The sequence below is a fragment of the Zophobas morio genome, unplaced genomic scaffold (assembly GCF_036711695.1).
Source record: "Zophobas morio isolate AGI-343-1 ecotype UQ-CSIRO unplaced genomic scaffold, CSIRO_AGI_Zmor_V1 ptg000024l, whole genome shotgun sequence".
In the NCBI taxonomy this organism is placed as follows: Eukaryota; Metazoa; Arthropoda; class Insecta; order Coleoptera; family Tenebrionidae; genus Zophobas; species Zophobas morio.
The window spans coordinates 5612288-5625999 of NW_026972129.1; positions in this window are offsets into that span (position 1 = coordinate 5612288).

A 13712-nucleotide genomic window follows, 5' to 3' on the forward strand; every position below is an offset into this window, starting at 1 on the left:
TTTCGCTCGCTCGCCGAAATAATCCTAGTCCAGTAGGTATTAAAGGAATCCTATTTTAATGGTCGGTCCTAGGGTCGGACTTTTACAACGTCCACTGGTCAAATCGATGAACACAGTCCATAGAGACACACAAACACAATAGTCGTACTGATGTATGGCTGTTTTCATTTCTCGCTATGTGTCTGTACAGATGGGTTTATGCCTCTGACGTCTTTTAGCGTTAGCCGCCAGCGGGGTGAGGGTAGTTTTTAGCTCATGTCCATTCATGAAGCTTTGCGCCGACATTCAAAATAACACAATCGAACAACACTGAAAATAAAACTCTGAAATGCATATAGGTATTAGAAATGTCAACAAACAAGTTAGGTAAATGCAGTTTGATAGTCTACTTACAAAATAAATGAAATTTGGTACAAGTTACTTGTACGTCGAACAATGTAGTCGAGAGTATCTGTTGTCAACATGAGGTCATTTTTTACTAATGCTTGTGTTTTAATAATAGATATATAAATAAGTTGATTTTTAACAATATTAAAAGTTTGCACCAAAAATTTCCCGCTATAACGTTTCAGTTTACAGTTTACATCCTTCAATTTAAATTGATGGCTGTGGTCTGCTGTATTGGTTCCGAATTTTTATTAGTTTATGATATCATTTTACATGCCTAGAAAATCTGTGTCGTTCTATGAATTTTTATAGACTTGTTGAATACCCAAATTAACACAATTGATCGATGACGAATTCGTTGTAAAAGCTATGCCGCAAAGAAACCTTTGCTTTAACATTTTTAGACTTCACGTACTACCACGTACGAGAGAAGTATGTGTATTCGTGAATTTTGATTTGAAATAATTTACATATAAACAATAGGAAATTTGTCATCGGTTAGAAGTGTCAAAAGTCCTATTAAAGTAATCTAATATTAACAGTTATTTATAAGTGTTGTCTAATGAATAAGCCACGTTAGTGTACAGTACAGTTTTTGTACCTGATAATAAAGTTGAACTTCTTACAGTGTTGTGATTTGATAAATTATATTGTTCCGAAAATTTTGGCAGGGTAATTGGTTTGATGTTATGTTCTGCAAAAATAAACAAAAGTTTTAGGTCATTGAATTAATACATTATGACCCATACTGACCCGAAAATGAGCGGCATTTAGACAATGTTTCAATCATTACCGGTAGCAAAACTAAGAAGTGATGACACTGATGACCAAATAAAATGATGTCGAGACACTAGAATTACGACATATGCATAGTGATGAATGATGATGATGAGTCGTAATCTCGCCGTGTTTTCACGCGCCTCGCGTAACTACTGCTAATTATTTTTATATCACGTGATAACTGATTACTCTGAAGTAGTCTGCTTGGTGCTAACATATTCTGATCAATATGACTAGATCATTCATTACCTTGTGAATAGTATGCTATGTTCTTCACAAAAAAGTCTTCTGAATGTTAGCATTTATTGGTTCGTTTATGCAGACATTTAACAAATCACCTACTTCATGTTACACCTACATCTCATATAACAAAAAGCTAAATTGAATTTCCATGAACGACTGTCGGTATTTGGAAATTTTGTTCCGATACGTTTATGTTACACTATATAATGTTAGGGTCCATGACAAAATCTTTTTTGGTGTATTTTTTGTCACTATATATCGGGTCTGTTCCCATATTGTCTACATGTATTTTAATTGGTTTCAGTGCAATTTGTAGTTGATGTTGTCGAGCAAAGGTTATGGAATGTAAGTGTAAAGGGTTCGCGTTTCCGGGGTCGAATCACTTAACACGTACGGGTTCTTTTGTCGTTTTTAAACAAACTCACATTTAAATACTCAAGATGATTTTTATTCACAAGTCACGGTTCTCGATTTCTACCGCATTACAGTTCTATTATTAATATTGTTCTGTTCTGTTCTTACAATGAGTTTGGGGATATATATATAACGGTTGCTATCAGTACAAATATTAGGGTCTAGTGTACTGGATCATCACATGATGTCCAAGGGTTGAAATCATCACATGATGTTCAAAAGTTTCCCGTAATTACTAGTTAGTTTAACAAAAGATAAATGCTAATGTGTATAGAACTACTATTAGAAATAATGTTGATGCAGTGTACATAACATTCCCTCCCCCCTTAGAGAAAGGTAACAAGCTCAATTAAAATGCGCTCGAAGATTTGCACCAAGTTGCATAAAATCACTTTGATTAACACGCGCACTAGCACTAGCACTTGTTGATGACGGTTGTGGAACAACCATCATTGGTGTTGATGCAGTTGTAGTTGTAGCAGTTGCAGCTACTGGGGTTGGAGATGTTGCTGGAGCAGTCATCGGCTGATTTAAGACGTTTAAACATACGTCTCGACCTGCATTATTTTTGCGCATACACATTATGTATTTACAAAGAAAACTTCGTTTCTGATAACATTTTACAAAGATGTAGCAACAAATTATTACACAAATTAAGTACGTTATGATTTGTGTGAACCAAGAATGATGAATGAGGTGCGGAGATATTTGAGAACTAATAATTTCCTTATGTACAACATCTAAACGATGAGACAAAGAGTTGATTACATCGAGATTAACATTTTCAGTGTGAAATTCCTTAATAGGGTATCTGTCAATAGCATTTTTAATTCGTTGGGAAGTACAACATGTATCATTTAATAAACTTAAACTAGGTGAAAATGATTCACATTCGGAAATAAATGATTTTGATGGTACAAGGGTTACCGATTTACTATACGCTTTACATGAATTATTATCTAATGAGAAAATTCCAATGCCTAATAACTTTATGTTTAGATTTCGTATATCATCATTACATACTATATTCAAAGTTTGTTCTTCTGATAACACAAATAACCATTTATTTAAATGCTGTAGCTTATACCAAGTGTTAATATTACCTCTAATGAGATGGATAATACAAGATTTTGGAATGGTTCTAGTGTTTAACATTAACTGAGTTTCGCACATGGGATGATTATGAGTTTGATAAAGAATGTTATTTTGTTTACAAATCCTAACATTACCGGTGATGATTTTGCAAAATTCTAGATCCGACATTACCAAATATTGTAACCTGTTATTCGACATCGCAATATATTTATTTTGCGGTTGGATAAAAACATAGGTTGTGTTACTGTCGTGGTCTTTGTCGTGTGGTACTGGCAAAGGGATTAAATGGTATATAGTAAAGGTGATATCCATAACTAATGGAACTGAAATAATATAGATTAATTCCGAATGGGAGTAAAATAGTTTTAATTCTGTAAGTTTTAGAAGATCGTGAGCATTTCCAGATATCAAGGGTAAAGGATATTTCGTTAGATCATCCTGAAGGGTGAGAATATATTTTTTCCCTGTTTCGGTGATAGGTAATGGTCCCACAATGTCAAGAGCTATGCGCTCGAAAGGTAACGTTGACGTAGTTGTGATTTCCATTGGATGCCTACGAACTTTGCGTTCTGTCTTATTTCGTTGACATAAATCACATTGTTTAACATATCGTTTAATGTCATTTTTCATGTTTTTCCATTTATACTTGTATTTAATTTTATTTAATGTACGTTGATAACCGGGATGTCCTGCGGACGGATTATCATGATACTCTTTAAGAATAACAGGAATCTGGTCAAGAGGTGGATCAACGATTTTATTGTGACAAATTTTTAGGACTGATTCGCGTTCTTCACTATTAAGATGACTCGTGTCAATAGCCTTGTTCAAAATCTCATTACGACTGATGTCAATATTAATTGCTTTATCGTTTCTTGGACAATCTATTAAGAATACATTATCTTGATCAAACTTTTCCAATGTGAGATCTAATTTGTTTGTTTGGACTGGTCTATCGTTCGTATTTAGAATGGTACTTAATGCTTTGTTATTCGCATTGACTGTTGTTATACTGTGAGATAGGTAAACACCATCTACGATTTCTACATTGGGTGTTATTCCTTCTTTGATTTCTGGATTTAGGACATTGAACTCGATAAGAGTTTCAGTACGTGGTTGGATAATGTATGATTGCGAATTTTCACATTCTGGATTTTGAGATATTTCTTGTGTTTCAGAACTTTTTATGTCGTTGGTTCGGAATTGTAATGGGATTCGTACATTGCGAAAAATCAAGGTATTAGATCCGTAATCGACAATAGCTTTTGCATTACATAGGAAATCATTGCCTAGAAGTCCGTCAAGGGGTATATTGGTTTCATGAGCAAGCACGTGAAATTTGTGTTCGTATTGTAAACGATCGAAATGTAAATTAAGAAAACTGTAACCAACACTCTGAACTGGATTTTTGTTTTTATTAATACCATTTAATTTAAGAGTTTCATCGGTATAAAAAGGAGTTTCTCCATCAAGTGCGTTCGATTTGACTAAACTGATATTAGCTCCGCCGTCTAGCAACAGCTTTAGTGTACGTTTCCGCGATTCATCTGCAGGAATTTCGATAAACGCAGTTGTTTCGTTAATGTTTAAAATTGTTGCGTTGATGTTTTTTATTAGAGAAGGTGGTGCATTTCGGTTTGCTTGATTTCCGATTTGGCCAGAATTCGATTGAAAAGAATTTGGGGACGAAGAAGATTGTTGTGACGAGATGTTCGATTTTTTACTGTTATTGTAAGCACGTTTTCTGCATTCGTGGATTAAATGACCTTTCTTTTTACAGTAATTGCAAAATTTATTGGAGTTAGGGTTATGTGATCCATTTTGCGATGATGACGAAACCTGATTAACGAGCTCGGGTTTAGCCCTGGAATTAGATTTGTCGAAACTAGAAGAGTTATTAGAGTATTTGGAATTACGAAAACAGTTTGATGATGTATGACCGCTCTTATGACAGACGGTACAGAATGGTTTCGATTTAGAAGAATTTTCAGCCATAAACAACAATGTTTGCTCCTCGTGCAAAGCGACTTGATAAGCGTCTGGAAGAGTCGTTACGCCACGGGATCTTAATATTAGACTGATATCGGGTTTAACACCTATCAAAAATGTTTGTAGAGCAATTTGCTCGATTGTCGCAAATCTACCTTTAATTTCGGAATTGTCTTCTGCCATGCTGCGTGCAGCTTGTAAAAGACGAGTGGTGCAAGTTTCTAATCTTTGTATGTAATTAGCGATAGATTCCTTACTGAATTGTTTACATGATTGCAATTCTAACAAAAGATGTCCGTAATGTTTGTGATCGGAATACGAATTGATTAAAAATTCTTTTAATTGTCGCCAAGACGTGAGATTGTGATTATTTACTGCAAGTTCGGCTTTATCTCTTAATTGAGAACAAATATATGCATAGAGAATAGGACGTTGAACTGATGATGCTAAGTCATGTGCATTTTGACAATTTCTGATAAAGCTTTGTAATGATTCCTGATCTCCTGAATAGGGTGAAATAAATTTTAATAAAATTGATAAGGGAACTTCTTCTCTGATAGAAGGTGTTGTTGAAGTAAGATGTGTAGGGTTAAAACGATTGGAGTTGCTTGTATTAGCTTGATGCGGTAACGGAACAGAGTTTGTCGTTAGATTTCGATTTGGAAATAATGAGAACTGATCGACTTGTGATGTCGTAAAAAGGGTTTGCATTGGGACATTTGGTTGTGAGATAGGATTTTCTTGAGACGAGGACGACTGTTGGGAAACGGTAGAGGATTGGTTGTCAGTACTTTGTTGTCCTGTCAATTGTGTCCTTAGTTGTGATAAAGGTAAATTGTCTTCGTTAGTATCTTTCATGGTTAAGGATTTGGAACTTTTGACTCTTGTAAAAATTACTTTACAACCCGAAATTCGGTACGATTTTGTCGAATAATAGAGTTAGAATATTAGGTACTTACAAAATGAGAAAAAGGATCTTCATTCCTTCCTCCGATGTGGATCTCGATGAGAGCGACCTAAATGAACTGATAAAATGAAACCGCGTGTTATTTGCGTATAATTCACTTTCCGGATTAGCTTTTACTTTTAACACTGGTACTACACTATGTTCGCGACGGGTTGGATTTTTGTCGATCCTCCGTGTTGATTTTATTATTTTGCGCAATTTCTTACACAACGATTTTGTGCAGTATCCCACTTCTGACACCAATTTGTAAAGGGTTCGCGTTTCCGGGGTCGAATCACTTAACACGTACGGGTTCTTTTGTCGTTTTTAAACAAACTCACATTTAAATACTCAAGATGATTTTTATTCACAAGTCACGGTTCTCGATTTCTACCGCATTACAGTTCTATTATTAATATTGTTCTGTTCTGTTCTTACAATGAGTTTGGGGATATATATATAACGGTTGCTATCAGTACAAATATTAGGGTCTAGTGTACTGGATCATCACATGATGTCCAAGGGTTGAAATCATCACATGATGTTCAAAAGTTTCCCGTAATTACTAGTTAGTTTAACAAAAGATAAATGCTAATGTGTATAGAACTACTATTAGAAATAATGTTGATGCAGTGTACATAACATAAGTGTAACAGGCGGTAGTATTTTGGAATAGAATCAGTTTTGTTACCTATTCCATGTGAACGCCATTATTATGCTTATGTGGTTTATTAATATATTCTTATTTTTTACCCACAGGATGTAAATTTTTGAAGAGAAAAATCAACATTTTTTTGAAAAAAAATGGTAGGTATAATTTAACTTTGAAACTAGAACGACTGCTATGATATCCTGCAAATGCTTGAGGGATATCGCAAACATAGTAAATTGTCAATCAAAAGTTGTCTGTATAATCCTTTCAAAAACTTCATGACGTCATGTCAAAATTTGGCTTTGTTAAATCTTATCTGAAGTACGCAAGATGTTGTTTGAATTGTTTAAACAATATTGTATTAATTAAAACAAAAACGGTTTACCTCACTTACTTGGAATTCTGGAATTCTACCTATTTAAACTGTAAGTCACTTCTAAAAAGTTGATAATGTCATCACACAATTGTGTTTACAAAAACTCAGATAAAACATGCACACAAGATTACTTAAAGAAAAGGAAGTAGGAAGACAATGAAAATGAAAACAAGAATACGGAAAACAATGAGAACGAAAACTTTATCTAGAACTATAATGAGAACGGAGAATTATATTTAAATCGAGTACGAGATCGAGAGGAAAAAGAGAACGAGAAGAAGGGAAACAACTCGATTTTTCGAGATTTTAGTCTTTAATAGATTTCCTAATTTCCTAATTTATAAGTACACAGAAATTGATATTTTTTCTAGTGCTAGTATTTTCTACCTGTTTGGTGTATGATTGGTGAAACCTTTTCCTTACATTATTATTGTTGTTGTAGTCATGTCTCAGTTGCGAGCCTAGTAACGCATTAAACGCACCACATGGTTAGTGATTATCTAAACGGCTGTCTATTGAAACTGACGATAATTAATTAATAGAGTATTTCTAATGAGAAATAAAATTAGAATGGGAACGAGAATGGGAACTGGACTGACAACGCGGAATACAAAGACAATAAAAATGACAAGAATAAGGAGAAGAACGAGAACTAAAACATGATTTAAAAGTATCTCTAGAATGAGAACTGTCTGAGAGATAAAGAGAACGAGAACAAGAAAAATAAGGTGATTCTTTCAGATTTTAGTCATTAAGTGATTTCCTAACTTTCAAAAAAGAAATACTTTTGTTTTTGTAGCATTAGTATTAATTTTCTGAATTTTTAGTGTCTGATTTATCCGTTAAAAGCTTCTACCTGTTGGGTATTATTATTGTTATTCTTATCAAGTATTATAGTATACATTTCTCAGTTGTAACGTAATAAACACACCACATACTTAATGGTTATATTATTTAAATCTCTCTCAATCTGTATATTTGTTACATTATTATGGTTACAGTATTTGATGCGGGAAAAAACATTTCGTTCTAAAATCATAATACATATGATGAAAAGATCGGCAACTAACATTACACTCCTGTTTGGGCGAAGATTGTCCGCCCTATAAAACAGACACTCCGTGCGCTTGATATTCACCAAGTTGCCTCCAAAATTATAAAATGTACACCTCCTTTGGTCTGTCAAACTTTATGTAGGATTGCTAAAAAGCATGGATACAGCAAAATATTTCCCGAACGGCTTATCAGAACTCATTGAAATTTGGTATACAGGAATAAACATTTAAACTCTATTCTCTGGAATGTTATTGAAATTCCTATCAACATTTGTTTTGAGGGATCAACTTTAATATTTTTGAAAAAGGTATCTTTTTCTGCATTCAGTAATAATATCAAATGATATCAAATCCCCAAAATTACACATGGAAAAGGAAACGCGAGAGCCAAATCAGAATACGTCTTTATTCCTCAAGAAGAAAGAACAGACTGCCCCCTTCACTGCTTCCCTTGCATCTTATCTAATGTTTATATTAACCGACGATAATCAACCCTCAGACGGCTGGAATTTCGGCTGGCGCGACATCATATCGGAGCACCAGCGAGGTCCCGTTGCTAACAGCTCGGCCGTTCTGACGTTGTTTCGTCCTCGAGAAACTGTGATTGGGGGGGCACCAGCATCCTAAGCATCATGAGACACACATACCTGCAAACACACAAATAATTAGTCGTTAGCCTCGTCAGACCGAGAAGCATCTGAATCGTCACTTTGACAGACTCGAAAATGCTTTAATTTGTCCACAGAATGAACACCAGTGTAACGTTTCTGGCTTCTTTGGGATCCCTTCGGATCTTCGATAACGTAGCGATCATGATCTAACACCTTTTTAATCGTATAGGGCCCATCGTACTTAGGTAGTAACTTCTTACTACTCCCTTCGTTTGTGGTGCGAACTTTTCGCACCAGGACCAGTTGTCCAATCCGAAACTTCTTCGGTTCGCAACGTCTGCGATCATAACGTGACTTTTCACGTTCTTGCTGCAGTCGGAGACTTTCCCCAACTGCCTCTCGTGTCTTGGCCAAGTCTTTATTATACTGATCAGTACCAACTTCATTTACAATGAACGCATCGTGCGCGCTCCGTGGTTCGTAACCGTATAACAACTTAAATGGGGTTGTTCCCGTAGCTTTATTAACCGTAGTGTTCAAACCCCAACTTACTTTTGGGACTTCTTTGTCCCAGCTTTCCTCATCAGAGAACGTCGCTGATAGGGAAGCTAAAATCGTACGATTATATCGTTCTACCTGCCCGTTTGCGCGTGGCGTAGCCGTTGCGTTAAGTACCACTTTAACACCGAGTGTTTTACATAACTGCGTGAACTTTTTGCTAGTAAAGCACGTGCCACGATCGGTAATTATCCGCTTTGGAACACCGAAAGCTTCGATGATTTTATTTCGCAAAAAGTTTTCGACATGCACCCCTTTCGTATTAGGCACAGCTTTCATAATTACGAATTTCGTAAACGCATCTACAGCTACTAAGAAATGTGTGTTTTTACGCTTACTCTTAACGAACGGACCTAAATGGTCCAAATGTATAGTATGCATAGGCTCTGGGACTTTTTCTATTGGATGTAAGAAACCAGGTTGTTTTCCCGCAGGAGCTTTATTAAACAGACATCCTAAACAACTTGAAATATACCGCTTTACATATTGTCGCATTGACGGAAACCAGTAATTTTGTTTCATTAAAATAAAAGTCTTATCGACAGAAAAATGCCCTTTTTCGTCGTGACAAAGCATCGTTAGTTGCCGTCGGGCTGTTTTGGGAACGACCCATCGTAATCCGTCCTCGGTTTTCCGAAAAACTCTATTATTTTGTAATTTATACTCCGTATGGATGTTTTTCTCATCACGGTCCGCAGGAGTTCGAGACAGAACTTCATGTAAATACGCAATACGATCGTCTTGCAATTGTGCGGTGAGCACCCAATCGTCTTCAGTTAGGTTTATTGTTAATAAATCTAGTTCGTCAAAACTTATTGGAGCTTCCACCGGATTTCGACCTAGCGCATCAACATGACTCATTCCGCTGCCCGGCCTATAAACTACTGTAAAGTCGTACTCTTGCATCATTAGCCACCACCGTCCAACTCGTGGTAAAATATCCCGTTTTGTGAACGCCGTTCGCAATGCATTGCAATCTGTAACCACCCGAAATTCTTTTCCGAATAAATAAGGACGAAATCGCTTTAGAGCTTGAACAACTGCGAGAGTTTCTAACTCATACGAGTGATACCGCTGTTCCTCCTTAGTTGTCTGCGTACTAAAGTACATAACAGGTTGCCAACGGCCATTTATTTGTTTCTGCATTAAAATACCGCCCAACCCCAACTTGCTAGCGTCTGTGTGAACTTCGGTTTCCGCATTAACGTCATATAGCGCTAAGAGTGGCCGTTCCGTTAATTTGGCCTTTAATATTTCGAAAGCTTTAACTTGTTCATCTTTCCAGACAAAGTCTGTCCCCTTTCGCGTTAATGCAGTCAATGGTTTCGCTATGGTGGCAAAATCACGTATAAATTTTCTAAAATAACTCGCAAGACCGATGAACTGACGGACTTCACGTACTGTTTCGGGTGTTTTAAAACTTTGCACCGCCATTATTTTCTTATTGCCTGGTCGTACCCCGTCTTTCGTTATTTCATGTCCCAAATATTCCAATTGCTTTTGGAAAAAATGGCATTTACTCAATCGCAACGTTAAATGTGATGCACGGAAGCTCTGCAGAACTTTCTCGAGCATTCGCAAGCCGGATTCGTAATCAGTCGCAGGTAACAAAATGTCATCCATATATGCGAGAACATTTTCAAAGCGCAAATTTCCTAAAACTTGATTAACGAGACGTTGAAATACCGCAGGAGCGTTTACTAATCCAAACGGCATACGCAAAAATTCAAAATGTCCATCCGGTGTTATAAAAGCAGTTTTTGGAATCGATTCTTCATTCATGCCTACCTGATAGTACCCAGACATTAAATCTAAACTAGAAAAATATGCAAGCAAGCCGATAAGGCCTGTACGTTACCGGTTCGTCCGTGGTTAATTTAATAGACATGTCGGTTAAATTTGTTTTTCCCAGTTCGTTCAGATTTTGCGCAAAACAATCTCGATATTTGTTCAGTAATTGTAACAGACTTTCTGTTACATTACTCGGGGTCCCTGGATCCACACTGACATCCTGCAATGTAAATGGAGTGCGAGAAATCTGAGTTGCCAAAATGAAATTACTTACAGGATCGCTGTCTTTTACCGGTTCCTCGTAGCATTTTTGTCCACGAACGATTGTTTGTCCCTTCCGGTAATGCAGTTCCTCCGTGCTGAAATTCATGACAGGCAGGACACCCTGGAGGCCGCCAAAAACACACCTGGGGATGACGTGGTTATGTCGCTCGTACTGCCTCGACGTCAGGTCCACGTAGATGGTACCGGTGTATGATGTTTCCACCTCGACATGTCCAACATGTTGCGGCGGGATCACAGTAGCCTCCTTCGCCCATACGGCGACTTTCGTCGGTTCGACCCCTTCAAGAGCCGGTAGATCGTATTTCTTCGACACCCACAATTTGTCGCCATTAATCACCAACAGGACATCTGGATGATTCACAAATGGCTGTCCAATTATGACCGGTATTGTTTGTAGGTCATCGGCAATAATGAAGACAGGGACATCGACCTTCACATCCCCTACTTGAAGTGTAGCACTGGCTTCTCCGATTACCGGTGACACTCCGCCGGCGAACCCTCTTATCATCGCCCGGGACGGTTTATACACAATCTTAGCCTCGTCAGCTGTGCGAGCTTGTACTGTTATCGCCGAACTCCCGGAATCGACATAACCCCGTGTCGAACAACCATTCATTTTACAGTCCACAAAATACACACGTTGGCCACATTTGTCACTTTGCGTGGTCAATACCTCTTTCCCTTTAGTACTCTTTGTACAAGTTTCGGCCGTATGTCCTAAACGAGTGCAACGTTTGCACACTATCTTGGGTTTCGGACACTTTGCCGCCATATGACCTACGCCATGACAATTATAACATTTTAACCCCTTCGTAGAGTTAAGATCAGAGCCGCTCGTTTGGGGACGTTCACCTCGGAAGTACCTATTCCGGTCTACACGACTCTCCTTTCTCAGCCAATGCATTTTGTGTTTCTCTCGTTTACTTTCGTCTGTTTCGTCTTGCACTCGAGACAGATATTCTTCATATAAGGCTTCTGGAGAATCATATCTGCCCGCTCGTGCCCCATTTTGCAAACTTACGTTCGCCAATCCATCTATTACGCATGAAACAGCGTCCTTTCCCGAAATATGGCAAACTTGCAACAACTCTATTTTGTTGTAATAGTACGTTGCCATGGTTTCGCTGGGGTCCTTCATGCGTTTCAACATCTTGTGTAACGAGGATGCATAATCGGTGTGCTCGGGAAAAGCTTTCATTAAAAGATTTTTCCACTCAGCTCACGGATAATTAATATTGCTGAGGCTATTGTACCAACTTTTGGCTAAGCCACGGAGTCCATTCTGCATGTGGTACGCCTTTTCGACGTCATCCCAACCGTGGACCTCCCCTAACTGGTCGATCTTGAACAGCCAGCGGGTAATCGACATATTCGGGTTGCCCGGAACAAATTCCGGGATACAGTCAGTTCTAGTAATGTACTTGATCTGGTTACCCTGACTCGTGCTCGTCCCTGTTTCCGTGGATCTTTCCCGGACCAATTTTTCCACCAGTCGTTCCAGACGTTCGATACGTTCGCCGGATCCTCCTTTCGCACGTCGCGTCTCCGAGCTCCGGCGAGTTCTCTCACTGGGATACTTTTCCCGGGGTCGTTTTGAAGAACAGCCTTGACGTTGATGTCGTTCTTCGTCACTTGAGGAGGTCGAAGGCTCCCGTCGTTTTCTATTCCGGCCCATCCTCCTGTTGTTTTTACAAAGGTACCGCACTGTACTCTTGCAGTTATCACTACACTGCACGTGGCACAATCCCACTTCTGAACTAATATCAAATGATATCAAATCCCCAAAATTACACATGGAAAAGGAAACGCGAGAGCCAAATCAGAATACGTCTTTATTCCTCAAGAAGAAAGAACAGACTGCCCCCTTCACTGCTTCCCTTGCATCTTATCTAATGTTTATATTAACCGACGATAATCAACCCTCAGACGGCTGGAATTTCGGCTGGCGCGACATCATATCGGAGCACCAGCGAGGTCCCGTTGCTAACAGTAATACCTTTTTTATTTGCACTGAAAAATAAAAAAAAAGAAACATTAAAACACCATAATTTGGAAAATGTGAAATTTATTTGGCCTAGGGAATGTTGTCTTTATCTATAATTAATTTGTTACCACCTGTGCGTTGATAGAAAAATAAAATAAAAGTTAATAATATTTGCAAAAATAACACATTTAACTGAAATAATACAAAAAAAAAATTGGTCGAAGGTTACTTCGACATAACTTTCCTCATCGCTGAAGTACGAAGTAAGAAAAATTATAAAATATGGAGTGAGCCGTTCCTGATATTAATTAGTAAATTAAATTGTCACCATGTAAAAGAAATTCAAAAACTTTTAATGCAATGATAAATCGCAAGTATAGACTCATCATATTTAGCACATTTTACGTAGGATTCATTCGGCAAAATTTTGGGATAACACCATCAATGTTTTGGGGAGAATAAACAGATACATTTTCGTTAAAAAAATAATAACTTCAAAACGTCTGCAAGATTTCGAAGCATTCGGTTTTGCAGTTGCTGATTTAA